The following is a 14932-nucleotide window of genomic DNA, read 5'->3' on the forward strand; positions in this document are numbered from 1 at the left end:
CTCAGGAATATCAGACTGCTGGCACTGGCTTTTTTTCCAATTATATTTATAACCAGCATCAAATCTGGGCTAGCCCCACCTGGCTTCTGCAATGCACTATGACAAATTCTGTGGTACATTGGGATTTCTGCAGTGGTATTCTTTTGAAACAAAAACAAATAAAAAAAGGAAAAAGTTTGTTAATGATTTAAATGTGATCGGGACAATCTTGTTTATCTACTTTGCTATAGCATTTATTTTGAAATACTTTGTTGTCTGTTCTCCTGATCATTTCAGTTCTCATTATTCTTCCAACTGCAGGTTGTGCAAACCTGCACTGTAGAAGTTTGGAAAGCATGTTAATACCACTGAAACTGGGTATGTGTCAGCTGAGGTTTTGTGCATCAAGCTGGGGTGGAAATGCTTACGATGTTCTTGTTTCAAGAGGGTCTGACTGGCAGGCGCTCTGTCCTTTCTCACCCTCCACCAAGACTGTAGCTCATTTCTGGCCAGCCCAGCTTTCACATCCCTGGCAATCCCACCTGTGTTCCAGGTTCCTGGGACCCCCCCACATAGCCCTAACAGGCAGTCCTGCTTCCAGGTCCCCCTCAACACCCAGGGAAGTGGGGAGATGGCTCCGCTGCTGCCTGGGCCCTGGACTGCTCCCTCTAGTAACTGACTGCTTGCTGACTAGGCAGCCAAAGCCATTTTTCAGCCTGCCCATCTTCCTGGCTGTGGTTCTCCCATGAGGAGTCCTTTACTCCTTTGATGGGAAATTTTGTAGTTCCACTCCAGTTTATATTTCTACTTGAGAATTTAATTTTTTTCATTTAGTTATCTGAAAGTAGTTATTTAGCTGCAGGACAGGAATTCAGGTAAGAATGAGTGATCAAACCTTTCATCTGTGACTCCAGCTTTAAGCTCAGGTTACACTGCTCTTGCTGTGTCTGGTTATTGCAATCGAATTATTAGTAAAAATATTAACTGGGCTAATTTGAATCAGTGTAAATGACTGATTAATACTGTAGGCATTATAAGAACCCAGTAGCTCAAGCAAAAAAATGAGGGGTTTTTTTTCCATGAAGTACACTGGAAAGTTACATGGATTATTAATGAAATAGGGAGCATTTGGTACCTTTTGGAAGGCAGTGAGGTTGGTAATGAAGCTCCTTTCACAGAACATGAGAGCAATTTGCATCGCAGGAATCCCTAAATCATTCTCAGATTGTGGGTGCTTGTTGGCATAAAGAATCTGATAGCTTCAAACTTACTTCTGATGGAAAGGTGTGAAAACCATAAAACATCACTGCTACACTTTGCACACTTGCTGGAAGCTGTACCAAAGGACTGAGGACTGAAAAAGTAACTGAGTGTGAAGACAAAGGTTCAGATCCAGGGAGGAACTAGAGTTGCCTGCATGATGGGTTCAGTTCTGCATCAGAACTGTGTCCAGTTGTCGGCTCCCCCGTACAAGACAGACGTGGACTTAAGAGAGTCAGTCCAGCCAAGGGCTGTGAAGATGACGAAGGGATTGGAGCACCTTTCATATGAGGAGAGGCTGGGACTGTTAAGCCTGGAGAAGAGTAGGCTCAGAAGGGATCTTACCAATGTGTATAAATACCTGATGGGGAGGAATGAAGACAAGGGAGCCAGACTCTTCTCAGTAGTGCCCAGTGATAGGACAAGAGACAATGGGCACAAGTTAAACCACCTGAAATTCAAACTGAACACAAGAAGACATTCTTTTTTACTGTGAGGATGGTCAAACACTGGCACAGGTTGCCCAGAAAGGTTATGAGTCTCCATTGATGGAGATATTCAAAACCTGACCAGACACAGTCCTCGGCAACCAGCTCCAAGGTGACCCTGCTTGAGCAGAGGGGTTGGACTAGATGTTCTCAAGAGGTCCCTTCAGACTTCAACCATTATGTGATTCCATGATTCAAAACCCATATTCAGCTGCTGCTCAAATTCACCTGGTACATGCCCTGTCTTCCTGTGTGTGTCTGTCTCCAATAACTTGAGAGTCCCTTTGCTTCCTGGAGAAAGAGTAATCAGTGGTATGTTATCTCTGCAGTAGCTTAGTGATTCTCTCTGTTAGAGAATCCACAAAGATGTAAGTGAAATTATTTCCTCAGTCTGAGACGTTCAAACCCAGACCTTTTGCTGCCCCAAATTACAAGCTACAAAACTAGTCTATTGCAAAGTAGAAGCATTCTTCAATTCTTCTGTTGAAATTACTCAACTGTACTTAAAATAATTCATCCTTTATTGCACCAGACTTGGAGGATGACACGCTGGCCTAAAAATCTGTAATTTTTGCTTGGGTATACAGCCCTTATCTAAGCTCAGTTTGTCTTGTAAAACATCTACCTCAAAGTAGCCTACAGCCATGTTATTGGGGTATTCCTGTGGGAGGCAGGAGCTGCGAGTATAAATCCTAACTAGAAAGACATAATTAAGACCTTGCAGAGCCAGGAATTAAACCACACTACTCTGCTAAGCATTCCCTATTGTGGCAACTGCGCACCCTGCATGCTTAGGTGTGGATGTTGCTGCAGACATTGAATTCTGCAGCTGTGTGGACTCCATTTTGAAAGGTGCACACTTAAAAGATAGGAGTTGCAACAGTAACCGCAAGTGCCAAGTGTCCTTCTGGATCTTGGCTTTGGTGGCTTAATCTCCAGTATGTTTCCCCAGATCAGAGCTGAGGTACTTCATCAGAGGTGCCCACGGGGGGAAGGAGGGAGGAGGTGGCATCACAGTGCAGTATTGCTGTATTTGCTTTTTGAATAGGCTCTAGTCATTAGTGTTGTCACATCGCTGGAAATTCACTCAAAGCAGACATTTGAAGGAGAACCTCTTTCTTCCTGCACGCACAAACACACACAAGCAAAGTTTTTTTGATGATGCTTTCAGATAAACAGCCACAGCAAAGCCTCAGTTTCATTTTATCTCCACAGATAGTTTCAGGAAAAAAAAATAATCACTGCTTCTGCCTGCAGCCTAAACAACTCACTTTGCTGCAAAGTGCAATCTCAAAAAGAGGAACAATATAAACTAATTTCATACCTATTCAGTTCAATAATAGGTATTGTTCTAACTATACCTCTAGTGATAAGAGACAGAACAGCTTATTTGCCATTGCTAAGCAACTGTTAAAACAGTGTGCAGAATTCAGCCAGATCTAACGGTCTGATAGGAATCAGTGTCTGAAGTTCTTGTTTGCATTCTGAAGTCAACAGTAATTGTCCTTCTCTATTAACATTCATTTAAGATAGTTTATGGCTGCACCAGATTCAATTGAGATTCTGTCTTAATGGTGTTCTGAGTGGTCTGCTTTCCCTAAGAAAGAAATATTTAACCATAATGCATTAAACTGCTTTAATCCACTTGTTTTGTTTTGATGTAGTGATGAAGTGGCATAGAAGGTAACACAGGAAAAAGAAGGTAATATGAAACACTGCAAAAATAAAAGCTGACGGTATGAATGGTACCAAGTTGCAGGCAGGGAGTTTGAGGTATTTAGGTAGGGTTCCATAAATCACAAGATGGCATTTGTGTCTGAGATGCAAAGACATCTGCAAACCCCCTATACATTTCGAAAAATGGAATCTAGGCAAGACAGATGTAAAAGCCTAAGTGCATTAAACCATGGGATTTTTTTTCCAGCCTTAATTTATGAGTTCAGATTTTAGTCATTTGTGTACATGATTTAGGAGAAGGGACTTTCTGGCTCTGATCATGCCTTACCAAGATAAGGAACAGGCAAATGAATAAATGCAAAGGAAGAAATGTTGCACAAGAGGATCCTGCATTCATAAGCATTTCTTTGTAACTGCGGAATGATTTCTGTGACCTAAAAGGAGAATGCATTATCATGAGAGGATGATATCTCTTCAGATGCTCTGTTCCTTATCAGTAAGTAAAGACGCATGAGTAAGTAACGATGCATAAGCAGAGGGACTGAAGGCTTACTGCTGCCGGAGCTGGAATTCTGTGCTTGTACTCAACACTGCTCCATGGCTTTTATGGGTGCGTAAACATATGATTAACGCTTATGCATGTGAGCAATCCCATCACATTCAGCAGAACCACTACCATTCCCTGTTAAGTAAGCACTTAAATGCTCTGTTGGCACAAGCTGAGAAAATCAACACTTTGTCAGATGGAGCCCATGCAGGTGAAACAACATTGCCTTGCTTAGCCCACTGTGCCTCACACCGTGACTTACAAGAGCCAGGTCTTAATGTAACAACAGAAGAATAAGTGCTTTGAAATAAGGACTTCAGCCAGTGCCTGAGTCAGAAAACTAGCTTGTCACACAATGATATGAAAATGCAGGGCTAAAAAGTTGAGAATGTCCCTCCGCAAAGCTTACAGCAATGGCTGAGTCACCACAGGACATGAGAAAGCTGCAGGCAATGGCACGCAAAGTAGGCTCGGACTGACTTCTCCTCTTATGTAACTCCTACGTTGGCATCTTCTCTGCTCCATATATAAACCCTGAAAACATCAAAAAGCTGTTACTGAAAGTAGTACTCTTATTTATTCATTTGTATGAGCCAAACGTGACTTAAAAAATTAGGTATTTTTCATGCAAGCTTTAGTACAGGACCAGGCACTTCCCTTGCTGGTACTGTTAAGACCATTTATTTCTGGGCTCATTAAAAGGATGTTTGCACCCCCTAGTGTATAAGAATTTGCAAGAAATCAGGTTCTTAGAACAGCCTTAGCTGAGCGAGGATGTTTAATATTAAACCATAATAAAATCTCCCTGTTACAATCTTAACAGCTTTAAGAGAAAGGATTGTAAACTTGAAGATCATCCTAGGTGTAATCCCTCAGTCCCTGTACTCAACAATTGTAGGACCTGAAAACGGGTTCTACTGAGTTGGATTTTTATCCCACTGGAACATATCAGGGATTTATAGTAAAAAAATGAGACTGTACTGAAAACAGACAACTCAAATCTAGACCTTCCTGAAATTCAGGGATGCCAAATCCAGGTTCAGCCCATGAGTAAGATAAAGTCTGTAGCTGTGTTTCACCGAAGGACAGGGATCTTTGGATCTGGACTTTACTCCAGTTAACAGAAACTGTAAAAACAAGAGGCATATGCTTAACCTTCCTCCAAGAACTACTGCCCAGATTGTCACAGGTAAGTAGACTTCTAACTTCTGACAATGGCCTGCATCCCACTGTTTGGAGTTAGGTCTTAAAACACCTTTGAAAAACTTTTTACAGCTGTGGATCACTTTCTCATTCTTCAGATGTGACTTCAATTATGCCAAGTTCTGCTCATTGTGGTAAACAAGGTAGAACCAGTCACTGAGATGAACCAATTGAGCTTGCCTTATTGGGACCCAAAGTGGCAGTTCAGCTCCCTGTGTCCAGCATAAGTCTGGAACCTGAGCAAAACCCGGGTGCTCCTGGAACCAAACCAAACCCAAGTGCTGGTTCCTGGCTGTGAGCGTGGGAAGGGAATGGCTTACGGGCACACTTTCTGGTGGGTCTTGCTCTGATTTTTGAGGGTTGGAATGTGTGACCTAAACTTTTGCAGCACGGTCTGGTATGTGCTGTTTGGCTGGCTGTCACCAGTGCGGTCATGGGCAGGCTCTGATCTGACCAAATTACATATACGTGTTTTCAAGAATTCCCTGCTCACCCCTTCACTGAAAACAGGATTTAACCATTTCCCCTGAGGTGTCTGAAACCCAATCACTGCAGCCTTGGCAAGTGCCTGACAACCAGAAAAATTATATTGCCAAGGGAAAAGAGTGGTCTGTTTTCATTAGCCAAGCAGAATTAAATGAAAAAAAGCAAATAAACTGCATAAATGATGAAAATTAAATTAGATTTTCTTTACTTTCATTATCTAAGTAGTTTCTTATAATAAATGCATTCTAAAATATGACTTTCAGCCAATGGTATTTACTATATTAAAACCAGACTGATTTTATTTGCTGTACAGTGCTTAATTGCTCCTCCAAGCCACTTTATTCTGTAATTTTAAATGAATTCTTTGGGCTTTTTTCAAAACAAGGAACTTGGCTTTTTGACAGAATAGTCCTTCTTAATAACTCACACTGAAGATACTGCCAAGAGCTGTGATGATGACTTTTGTCAGGTATTCTTTTCTTCCGGAAGAATGGAGTCATCATTATATTAATGTAGAGTTCTTTTTGCCATTTGTGTAAATAAATAATAATAACATAATATATGAAAAGCACCAGCATATCGCTGCTAAGTGTCCCCAAAGAGTTACATTTCAAGGCTCAGTAGTACTACTGTGATATAAACCAGGCGAAAGGTAAAATGAGAACATGTTTTTTAAAAGTATGTTAACAATAAGAAAATTATACTGGCATGTGCAGGTGCCAATTTTAAAAGCAACTCTCCACCCATAGTTGGAAAATTAAATATATCTACTTTAGAAGCTGGACTACTTATTTGCAAACTCCTTCTTTTTTAATTAAAAAGCCAGATCTTTCCATATCAATTAATTTCTGGTTTAGAGCCTTTCTTTTTCACTATCATAACTAGATAGCTGAAACTGTGATTTCTGTTAGACAAAATTCTAGCTGGAAAATTACTGAAGTTTACAAACTCTTCATTGTAATTAAGTGCTGGGACCATGTGTCTCATTTCTAAGAACAGAGACAAAAATGCTACCTGTTTCCTTCTGCAGATTTCACATTGGCATTAAGTCCAGACCACTGAGGTTGGGCTGTGATGGTACTGCTCAGCCCTAGCCTCTAGATCTCTCAGTGGCTTGTTGTCGTGGTTTAACCCCAGCCAGCAGCTAAGCACCACGCAGCCGCTCACTCACTCCCCCCCATCCAGTGGGATGGGGGAGAAAATCGGGAGAAAGAAGTAAAACTCGTGGGTTGAGATAAGAACGGTTTAATAGAACAGAAAAGAAGAAACTAATAATGATAATGATAACACTAATAAAATGACAGCAGTAGTAATAAAAGGATTGAAATGTACAAATGATGCTCAGGGCAATTGCTCACCACCCGCCGACCGACACCCAGCCAGTCCCCGAGCGGCGATTCCCTGCCCCCCACTTCCCAGTTCCTAAACTAGATGGGACGTCCCATGGTATGGAATACACTGTTGGCCAGTTTGGGTCAGGTGCCCTGGTTGTGTCCTGTGCCAACTTCTTGTGCCCTGGCTGGGCATGAGAAGCTGAAAAATCCTTGACTATAGTCTAAACACTACTGAGCAACAACTGAAAACATCAGTGTGTTATCAACATTCTTCACATACTGAACTCAAAACATAGCACTGTACCAGCTACTGGGAAGACAGTTAACTACATCCCAGCTGAAACCAGGACACTCGTGAATGTAGGACTGGGGTTCCTGGTCACAGGGTGCAGAAATATTGATTATCAGGTCAAGGTTCAGATGCAGCTTGACTTGGTGATGACGAAGTTATCGCTTTCTCAGCCTGCTTGAAGTGAGTTGGTAGAGTTTTAATTTAGATATTGCTATTGACAGTAAGCAAGCAGGAGCAGAAGTCTGCTTGAAGTTTCAACAAATGGCCCAAGTGAACGCTTGAATTCTTTTCCCAATCAAAATTGAGATGTTTTAGCAGGAGAATATGGTGCTATTGGTACAGATGCTGTTACTGGGACATAGAGCTCCTAGGTTCCAACTAGAATAGCCCCAGGACTCTAAATTAGCCACCTAAAAGCAGTGTGGATAGGAAACAAGAAGAATTTTTATCACACTATAAAAAGAAGTCTTGTGTAAGCAAGGAAAATCTGTCCATTACACCTGTCATTTTTCACAGGGGGATGTCAACATAAAATGTAGGTAGAGTGATGTACTGCTTTCTGGGGGATTCAGCTGAAATCAAACGAAGGAGTGGAAGATGTGATAATCCCTCCCCCTTCCCGCCGCCCCCCCCAAATAGTGAAAATAACTCAGGAATTTGGAGATAAGGTATGGCTTGCAATGAAATATACTGGCTATATTGAAATTGCATATAAACTGAAATGGGCCTTTAGTCTCAGTGCTCTCCAAGAGATTGTCCTACTTTCCTGGTCTTCCAATAATGCCCAATGATGTTTCCATAGGAATGGCAGAGTGAGTTGCTTCTACTCCTTATAACATTGCACTGTGCAAAATAAAAAATTATAGATGAGACAGGTCCCTGCATCGATTTTACAGCCAGGATTGTCTGCAATAATATTTAAGGTTTTGATTGTTTCTTTCCTTTTTAAGGAAAACCAGTCCTGCTCTGTTGTTGGTGAGTTGCTCTATTTCATTTAATAACCCATTCTTGTCCCTTTTGAATGTCTAATATGGTATTTTATATGAATATTAGAGTGCTTGTTCACAGGGAGATTTTTTTTTTTTCCTGCTTCAAGAAGGCTGAAGGATTTGAGCCTTTGCAAAGATGCTAATACTTGGTCAGATTTCCCAGCAGCCTCATGCAGCTATTATTCCAAGAGGCATCACCTTAAAGTCTTGGAAAGAAAGCATTACAGTTAATGCAGTTTGGCAAGTCAGTGTAATATTCACTGCATTACCTTGACATGGTTTAATGGCATGAGCAGCATGCATTCTGTGTCAGAGAAAATTACCTGTTGACCCTTGCTGTAACTTGATGCCTGTTCTTAACTGGATAGCTACGAAATGGTGTGGAAAATCTTATATGAATTCCACTCCACCCTGCCTCTGTCCCACAGGGAACTCATTTCCTATCAGCTTGCCTATTAAAAAAAGAAACTTGCTTTGGTGTTTTCATTTGCTACAGTATTATTTCATATACACAACAGAGCTGCCCAGAGAGCCTTTCTCCTGGCCTACCCTCCTAATGAAAAGATAAACCAATAATGGAAGTGATTACAGAAAGAATTAAAGAGAGGGAGATGCAAAGGGACTTTTTTTTATTGTGATGGGAAACAAAGAGACGATGGCAGTCCCTTGGCAGGAAGCAGTCTTGGTCCACCCTTGGGAAATTCCTTCTTTGCTTGGGAAACAGACTGGCACAGTGAACACACAGGCGATCTTTATAGCTGTGTAATATGAGAGAACTAAATTTTACCCCTCTGCATGAATAAATAGATTAATTGTGAGTGACAGCTGGGAAATGAATTTCAGGCTCTTGAAAGACACTGGATGATGTCAAGATCCTCTGTCGATTCACAGCAGAGGCATGTCCTCTTCCAAGGACCCCACCCCTGACCAAGGGACCAAATTGGTAAGCATTGTTGTAAATGTGCAGGGCAAATCAATTTATCCCTTGGCTCATCTTCTTAGACTGCCAGGAAGATTCCTAGTCAGTGCCAGCTGCACTGATGGCTCCTGAAGTGCACACAGCTTCAGAGATGTGACCAACCAACCTACCACTTAAGAGCTGGTTCTTCCCTTACTTTGGTGGGAATTTAGGCAACTGTCTGGGGCAGATCTTTGAAGCCTCATGTGCTGACCCTGCAAACTCATCGCTTTGGACTTTGTCTTCTCCTCGTTGCTAGCAGACTTATTGTTCAGCTGTTTGCATCACAGCTCCAGCAGGAACCTTCTGCTTTGGCACCTCACTTGCCCAGCACAGGAGGTTTTGCTGTGGGAAAGAAGGCAGCTGGGTGCAAGGCAATGGAGGAATACACCATCGGGCACTGCTGTCCCCACCCACAGCCTCGTGTCATGGTTCCTAACCCGTGCCATGACCTGGTGAGCTCAGGAGCAGGACCACTCCGTAGTCCAAGGCATGAGCGTGTCTACCATGTGGCTAGATGTGACTAGACTTATGCTCAAATCTTCTAAGAGCTTGAAAGCTGTAAGCTGGAGCCTCTGACACAGTAAAGGCTAGCATGCCACTCATACACAGGGATGCTATTTTTGCAGTATGTTGTACTCATTAGGCATGAGTGTCAGTGCCTGAAAAGGGTGGAAAACAGTAAAGAGGCAGGTCCTCAGTACCTCCCTTTGATGTCTCAGGTAACATGATGAAAGGCAGCCTATGCCACTGTTCTGGTACGATGACACTGAAAAAATCAAAAAAGAGAGAAAAATCATTGACTGTAGAGGAGATCCCTGCAATTTAGCAGTGTTCCCAATCTACAAAGCTACTTTTCTGGTTTCTCCCATTAGCCTAACTGCAATATGTGCAGAACCCTATTACTTATCAGGCCAGAATATTAAGATTCACAGCACTAATGTTTTGGGGCCCTTAAAATGAAGAGAACTAACAGAAAAATCTTTTCAATCCTTTCACATGAAATCCCACTGTTCTGAACTGACAAAAATAAATGCAGTGAACTTTCAGTGATATTGCACCATATAAAAAGGTTATTAAAAATGTATTTGAAGGACTAGCTTTGTCAATACTAATGCACTGAAGAAATGGAGGGTTTCCCAGCTCAGACACTGATGTACAGACTTAGTGGGAGCGATTACTGCAATAATAGATTTTTGGTGGCTTAAGTTCAGCAAGCATTTTTAGACTTCATATGCAAAGGATCACCCTCTGTTATAAAAAGATGGGATACGCAGTAATATTGAGGTGAAATAAGAATATGTGTTTAAAGGAATATTGCCAAGTAGATATTGGTTTGGCTATGAAAATGTGTTTGAAAGATGGGGGGGAGAGATAAAATAGAGAAATGTAGAGGAATAGAAGAGTACCGGTAGGAATGCAAATGATTTATTGGTTTATTTGTTGATTCTTATTTCCATAGTAATCAGAAGGGATTTTAGAGATGGTCTGTACATTCCCTAAAGTGATGCGAACATAGCAACAAAGTGCCAGCATATGAAAATTTTAAAGCACAATTATCGCCACTTTGAGAACGGGGTCCATTCTCTTATCTTGAATTCAGACACCTCTGTCCTTGCCACTCATTTCTGGACTAAATAGCTGCTCGGTCAAGATTCAGTATTCCTACTATGGGGTTTTGGCGCATGTCTTCCAGGACCAAATGAAAACCAGTCAATCTTGGTTTATTGCTGTAAATGAGCCTAGAATAAAGAGATAGTACGGAGAGAAAAAGCCAAGCTTTCAAATTCTCACTTTCAGTCACTTAAGATGATGATAAGAGAGGTAAGAATTTATTTTTAATTATCATTGCAGGTTTTTTTGATAATGCTCCCTTTGAAGAATGCAGGAAATACTTTACTCCTCCCATTGATATGTGCTGCCACTTTCAGTTTTCTTATCCTCAAGTATCACAGCTGACGTGTTTCTTTCGGTGTGTGAGGGAAGGTGAACATCTTTCACTCCAGTAGTCAGTCCTTGTTGAATTGAGAAGGTAAGTGCCAACCGCCTCAGCAGTGCTGCCAGCTCTCACGCAGGTTTTGTACAATCCTGTCTTTGTGAGTCTCAGCTCCTAAAGAAAGTATCAGCTGCATGCCGTATCGCTTTTTTCAGTGCAGAATTGTCTGCTTTTCCCAGGTTAATTTAACCAGTGGAAATGCCCATTAGTTGTTGAGGACTGTCTTAAAGGTGTAAGGGTTTTAAATAATAAACCCCATACAATTATTCTTGTTTAAAGAGGGTCCCTTGGTCCTATAGCTCGAATCTGGGGCAGCTGTTGCCCTAGGGGTGACAGGTCCATCCCCATCAGGACTTTAAAAACCTTCCTGAAATCTTTTTTGGTTGGTATGCCTTAGCAGTGGTGTGCTAGAACACCACTTCTAGTGAAGAACACAACAGAGGTTTAAGAGAACAATATAGTAACATGTAACAAGTTTCCATGAAGGGTCTTTTTGTTGGGTGTTTTGGGTTTTTTGGGGGCGAGGGCGTATGTTGTTTTTAAGAATGCTTAAATATGTTCTGGACTTCTTATGCATCGATGCACTTGCATGATAGCCTCCAGTAACCTTCCCAAGTTCACAGATGGGCATGTGGTAACTCAGGCTGAGCATGAAAAGGGGCACACAGGAGAAAACGGCAACATCTTTTACAAGGTAATAGGATTTTTTCTGTTTTTCAGGGTGTAACAACTAATCATGTCAGTATTATCTTGACAATGAATAATCCGTATGCCTTTTGTTTTCTACAATGTTGTTCTCCTAGACTTCCACTGCATTACATACATGCACATAGACACACACATCCATGCACACATCTATTATAAAATTTTCTGCTGAGATCCCTCAATGCTGTCTAGAAAAGCACTAACGCTGCCACTGGCAGCCATCACAGTTTTGAAGATTGAAAAGCCTGCAACCTGGCTTATTATCAAGTATAATATCTCAGAGGAGACATGTCCCTAGGAAGAAACAACATAGCAAATAATGTCTGATTAACAGATGGATCTGTAATTTTAACAAGAATATCTTTGTCATGATGACTAGTAATACAACTTAGACTTTCTTGTTATTTCCAGAGTTAATACAGAATTAAGAGGAAACTCTTAGTGGATTTAAACACTTATCTTCACTGAATATTTTCACAATAATTGGAATTCATACCCATGTAATGAATATCATTCAGTGGAGAAAATGGACCTGCCCCCCGTTGCTTTGTTGACTGTATCTACTATCTAGCTGCCCCATGGAGGTTTGTTTTCCAAGAGTCAGCAATAATTGTTCAGAGTTTAATTTCAAATTTTACTGCTGTCATTTATTACAACCTATCAGGGGGTTAATGTGAGAAAATCCTTTGATAGGAAAACTCTTTGGGCAGAAATCATGCATTTATACATCTAGTGCCCAGAGTACTGCAGACCCTGATCCTGCTGCGGACTTTGGGGTTTATTTCCTTTGTATAACATTCTTTGTAAGACTTCTCTAAGCCAAGCCAGGTTTACGAGCTATCCCACTGCATGTCTTTCCCACCCGCTGATCCAAGCCTGAATTCTATAGAAACAGATATTACTACAGAGTCAAGACAAGGCCCTGAATATTGCTTCCTGAAAGGCATATGACTGGAATTTAAATAATTTTATCTGCATGCAGCTTAAAACAAAAAGTCCAGTCCAGCCACTGGCGATGGAAGCTCTTTGCAAGGCATCTGCTTTAACGCGTGCTACGAGGAGTGGCGATACCCAGCACCAGCACCGCACGCAGTGTACTTAAACGAGTCCTACGGCATTGCCGCCTTCCACCTTCCAGCCGCTCGCCGAAGCTTCCACCTTCTCGCTGAGCCCCACAACCCCTGTGAAGGTGGCCTGCAGGTACCAGCTGAGAGAACAAGCTGGGAATCGTCCCCAAGGGTAACGCTTAGCGCTGCCCGGCGGGGTCACGCATCAAGGGCCGCTCGGAGAGCCCGCGCCAGCGCCTCCGTCCTTCGGCAGCGTTTCTCAAGCTTCCCGAGACCACCCAGCCTCTTCAGGAAACAAACCAGCCTGCACCATCTTACAGAGCTCCGTCACGACAGTTTTTACTCCCGACCTGTAAAAACCAGGCTGTAGTTCAAACGTCCACCCACTCCTGACTTCTCCCCTTGCGGTGTTCTGTTGTGAGTTTGGGGGGCTCGACTGGATGCGCGCACTTCCCACCCGTTTCGTTTCTCGGTTTGCCAACGCCCCGGGGAGCCTTCTGCGGCCCGCACGCTCCGCAGGCAGCCGCGGCGCCGGCCGGCTGGAAGCGCCGCCAGCGACCTCCCGGCGCTGGCGGCCGAGGCAGGGCCGCCGCCCGCCGCCCGCCGCCCGCCGCCCGAGGAGCGGCTGCCGGCGGGCCGCGGGCTCCTCCCGGCGGCGGCCGCGGCGCCGCTCTGCAGCGCGCGCCCCTTCCCGCCGGGGCGGGCGGGCGGAGCGCGGCGTGCCCGGCCGCGCGGGGGCCGCGGGGCGCCCGGCAGGGGGCGGCGGGAAGGCTTGCGCCGGGCCGTTAGGGAGCGCCGGGGAAGCTTCCGAGCGGCGGCTCCATAGCTCAGTGGTTAGAGCACTGGTCTTGTAAACCAGGGGTCGCGAGTTCGATCCTCGCTGGGGCCTTCGCGTATTTTTAGGTGGCCCCGCCCCGCATCCGCAGGCGACGAGCCCAATTTTGGGGGGGGGTGGTGGTGGTGGCGGACCAGGGCGCGCGCGCGGGCTCCGTGGGCTTGTTATTAAGACGAATGCTTTGGAAACAAACGCTCTTGGTAAAATATGAGTGCTAGCAATAATGTTGGGCACCGAATTAACTCATGGCTCTGCTTCGTGCTGGCGGGGGAGCGGGGGGGGGGGAACAATAAGCGCTTCGGGAAGCCGCGTGGGGATGGCTCAGTAAATATTTGTGCAGCTCACGTCACGATTTTCCTGATGGGAGCTTTGGCAAAATGCTGTTAAGGGGTTTAAAAGGAACAAATTGCCCCTGAGTGGAGAATAAGCTGGACAGGATTATCTGACTCTTCACAGCTTGTCAGGCAAGCTGACCAGTTGGTTTTATTTCTGTGCTGGAGGCTGGACAGAGGAGGTGTAATAATTCTTTGCCTTTTTGTTTGTTTCTTTTAGGTTATAGAAAGAGCTAGAAACCTCCACACAAATCCTCTTGAGCACCACACTTTAAAAATATGCATTCATTTTTCTCAGAAATCTTGTGAGCAGGGCATTTAGTTTCTAGCACTGCAAACACCACAGCAATTGTTACTGACATCAAGCAGGCAAATTAATACACGTGCTTTGGAGAGGGGAAAGGACAACACTTGCGGCGCACGTGCTGCAAGGGGCTCAAACCGTGGCAGAGCTGCTGAACAGGCAGGCAGCTGCTGGAGGCTGCGGCTCGATGTGTCGAGAAAGACGCGTGGGCTGTGGCGTAGCACCGCAGCCTGTGTTACACCCTCCCGGCTCCTGTGACAGCTTCTCTCCGGCCTCCTCTCTCTGCTGAGAGTAGATCAAAGCTGTGGTGATGCACGGGGCAGCATGAGTTGCCACTGCCGTCGTGAGAGGAGCAGGGGGCTGACAGGCTGTTTGCCCCTTATGGTAGGAGCCGTGCTATGCCACGAGGCCCGAAACGCATTTGAATTTGCTGTGCTTTGGGGTTCTTGCACAGAAGAGTTTGCTTGGAATGACTCCTTG

General features: G+C 43.9%; 1 non-coding gene across 1 annotated transcript; it reads left to right on the forward strand.

Annotated features, from left to right (window-relative positions):
- The first annotated feature begins 13797 nt into the window (after positions 1 to 13797).
- Positions 13798 to 13870, forward strand: TRNAT-UGU (transfer RNA threonine (anticodon UGU)). Its single transcript has one exon. It is a non-coding gene; the product is annotated as a tRNA-Thr (tRNA).
- The last annotated feature ends 1062 nt before the right edge of the window (positions 13871 to 14932 follow it).

Source organism: Haliaeetus albicilla, chromosome 5 (genome assembly GCF_947461875.1).
Source record: "Haliaeetus albicilla chromosome 5, bHalAlb1.1, whole genome shotgun sequence".
NCBI lineage: Eukaryota > Metazoa > Chordata > Aves > Accipitriformes > Accipitridae > Haliaeetus > Haliaeetus albicilla.